Source organism: Limulus polyphemus, unplaced genomic scaffold, assembly GCF_000517525.1.
Source record: "Limulus polyphemus unplaced genomic scaffold, Limulus_polyphemus-2.1.2 Scaffold3240, whole genome shotgun sequence".
Taxonomy (NCBI): Eukaryota; Metazoa; Arthropoda; class Merostomata; order Xiphosura; family Limulidae; genus Limulus; species Limulus polyphemus.
The window spans coordinates 120,852-124,612 of NW_013668850.1; positions in this window are offsets into that span (position 1 = coordinate 120,852).

Below are 3,761 nucleotides of genomic sequence, written 5' to 3' on the forward strand. Positions count from 1 at the left end.
ACTTCTTCAGAGTTATTTCTATATATAATACATATATATATATATATATACCAACTTCTTCAGAGTTATTTCTATATAATATAATACATATATATACCAACTTCTTCAGAGTTATTTCTATATAATATATATATATATATCGACTTCTTCAGAGTTATTTCTATATAATACATATATACCAACTTCTTCAGAGTTATTTCTATATAATATATATATATCGACTTCTTGCAATATTATGTTCATATTTCCCACCATGAATAGAGGAAAATAATTGAAAATTAGTCAATACTCAGTTTGGCACGTTGTTTTTACCATTATTGGTATTTTGAAAAGTTAATTCATACAGAAACCGGGACTTGTTACCTACTGGCTTAGGTGTCTTTAATTTACCAACACACTAATACTTGATGTACTTCCGCATGGTCTTGGAAAGTTTTCTGTTTCGAGAGTAAATAATACCAAAATTAAGATTAGCAAATATTTATATTTTTTGCTGTTGTAGTTCATATGTCATCGAATTTCATGCTCAGTTGTAGCTTATAGAGTGCATAATTGTTCTCGTCATTCATGGCGTATGCACATTTTACAGATGTCACGACAGTATAAATTGACAGGTTAAGAGTTCCTTGTGCGACGTCATTTTAGTGTCTCCTGACTGATTGACAGACAACACGCTATTGTATAGTATAGTGGTGTGAGTGGTTTAAAACAGGTGATGTTTCCAGACGGTCTTCGGCTCCTGTTAGGAGAAATTAAATTCCTGAATTTAGTTGTTTAAGCACATCATCAATAAGTGGGAGAGAAACCAAAAACTAATCGCACTATAGAAATTAAAATGATAGAAGCTTAACCAAGTCCCATGTTGTCAGGATACCTGTCTTTCACCCAGGAGGCCCGGGTTCGATTCCCGGCATGGGAAGGTTATCCTATAGTATTTTTGTAAGGAACTTAGTCTAATCTTAAACAAATATGATGAACTAACCTCCTTATGTACGATGTTAGCTTCCAGAACGAAGAAGTAATAATATCGGTGGTGGAAGAAGACAATCTTTATGTTCATACGTTATAGAAATACTCTACTTTAGAATTAAAAAAAAAACATTATACCATTCTTATTCCCCATTACAGTTCCAAAATTTCTTACCCACAGCTGATGTTGAAATATTATCCATTTTCTATATAATTTTGATGCTTTGTTAATCTAAATTTGATTACAGTTGCCTCAAAGTGGAGCTCCTTTGACATATATATATATCGTTTTTTTATCGTTTCTTTCACACCAGTGGCACTGCGGTGAGTCTGAAGAGATATTATAATAATAAGGAATCGGATGAATTAACTGAAGAATAATTTAGAAATAACGATATTTGTCATATTTATAATAAACCAATAGTTAATGGAAAAAATAGTTCAAGACCATGGCTGTTTAACTGGAAAATATAGAGAACCAGCTCATAATAGCTTTAATATGTTATATAGAAATTATTCATTAAATCAAATATTTATTCATAATATGAGTTGATATGATAGTCATCTGTTTATCAAAGAATTAAGTTTGGATAATAAATAAATTGATCTAATTCCAAACAACAAAGAAATGTATATTGCATTTAGTAAAAAAAAACAACAACTGTAAACTGAGATTAAGACTCATAAATTCATTTAAGTTCATGACTAGTAGTTTAGATATACTTTCAAATAATCTCATAAAAGAGCAGTTCAAAAACACAAAGCAGTATTTTCCAGAAGATAAGCACGATCCTGTAATGATTCTTATGATTATATGGATTCGTTTGATAAATGTAATGAAACACAATTACCACCAAAAGAAACTTTTTACAGCATATTGAACGAATGTTATATTTCAGATGAAGCTTAGAAACATGTACAAAACGTTTGGTGAGAGTTTAATATACAAAACATGGGATAATATTTTGATCTTTATGTAAAGACTGATGTCTTATTATTAGAAGATATTTTCGAGAACTTCAGAGATGTTTGATTAAAAACATTGAATTAGATCCTGTTTGATATTACACAGAACCTGGTTTATCATTGGATGCAATGTCAAAAATTACTGATGTTGAATTACAATTAATGACTGAATATGATATGATCTTAATGGTTGAGAAAAGTATTTGAAAAGGTACATCGTAGTGTTGTAATTCATATAGCAAAGCAAATAACAAATAGCTGAAAGATTACGATCATAATAAAGAATCTATTTATTTAACTCATTTAGATGCAAATAACCAATATGGATGGGCAATGAGTCAATATTTACCCTATGGGAGATTTAAATTGAGTAATACAAATGCTGATGTAATGAAAGTCAGTGATGATTCCGAAATAGGTTATATTTTAGAAGTAGATTTAGAATATCCAAAAGAACTACATGAATATCATTCAAATATATTTCTTGCAGCATAAAATAGAATAGCGTCTAAAGAAAAATAATGAGAACTTTATATGATAAGAATAATTATGTGCTTCACTGTAGAAACCTGAAACAATATTTATCATTAGAAACAAAACTAAAGAAAATTCATAGAATGTTAGAGTTCGAGCAATTAGATTGATGTAACAAATATAATGATCTAAAAATTTATCATTAGTAATAAAACTAAAGAAAATTCATAGTGTGTTAGAGCCCAAGCAATCTGATTGATGTAACAAATATAATGATCTAAAAATTTATCATTAGAAATGAAATTAAAGAACATTCATAGTGTGTTAGAGTTCAAGCAATCCGATTAATGTAACAAATATAATGATCTAAAAATTCATCATTAGAAATGAAATTAAAGAACATTCATAGTGTGTTAGAGCCCAAGCAATCTGATTGATGTAACAAATATAATGATCTAAATATTTATCATTAGAAATGAAATTAAAGAATATTCTTAGAGTGTTAGAGTTCAAGCAATCCGATTGATGTAACAAATATAATGATCTAAAAACACAAATGAGAACTAAAGCTACTAATGATTTTTATAATTTGTTAAATAATTCAGCATTTAGAAAAACTATGGAAAATATTAGAAAATGAGTTTATGTAAAGTTGTTCTCTAATACAAACAAAACTGAAAAATTTATAGCTACACCACACTTCAAGGGAAAACCAAAATTTCAGAAACGCTATCCGCTATACATGTGAATAAAACAAAAATATTATTCAATAAACCAATATATTTTGGTTATGAGCATTCTAGATCTTTCAAAGACATGGATGTACGATTTCCACAGTGGATTCATGAAACCAATGTCCGGTGATGACTTAATATTATTGTACCAAGATACTGATTCTTATATTTATGAAAGAGGAACGGATAATCTCTATAACGATATAAAAGAAAACATTAATTCATTTGATACTCCAGAGTATCCAAACGATGATTCTTATTGTACTCCGTTTCTAAAAAATAGTTTGGGGTAAAATGAAAAATGTAAATAATTGAAATTAATGACTGAGTTTGTAAGGCTTGGATCTAAAACATATGCTTTAGAATTACCAGATGATAAAATTTGTAAGAAGTCTAAAGGTGTAAAGAAATGTGTTACTAAATATAGAATTATATTTGCTGAATATAAAGAACGTTTATTTGATCAGAAATAAATATGTAAAACTATGAATCTAATAATGAGTAAAATGCATTAAATATATTCTATTCAAGTTAATAAGAAAGCACTAAGCTCGAATGATGATAAAAAATATAGATTACCAGATGGTATTAATACTTTAGCATTAAGTCATCAGATCG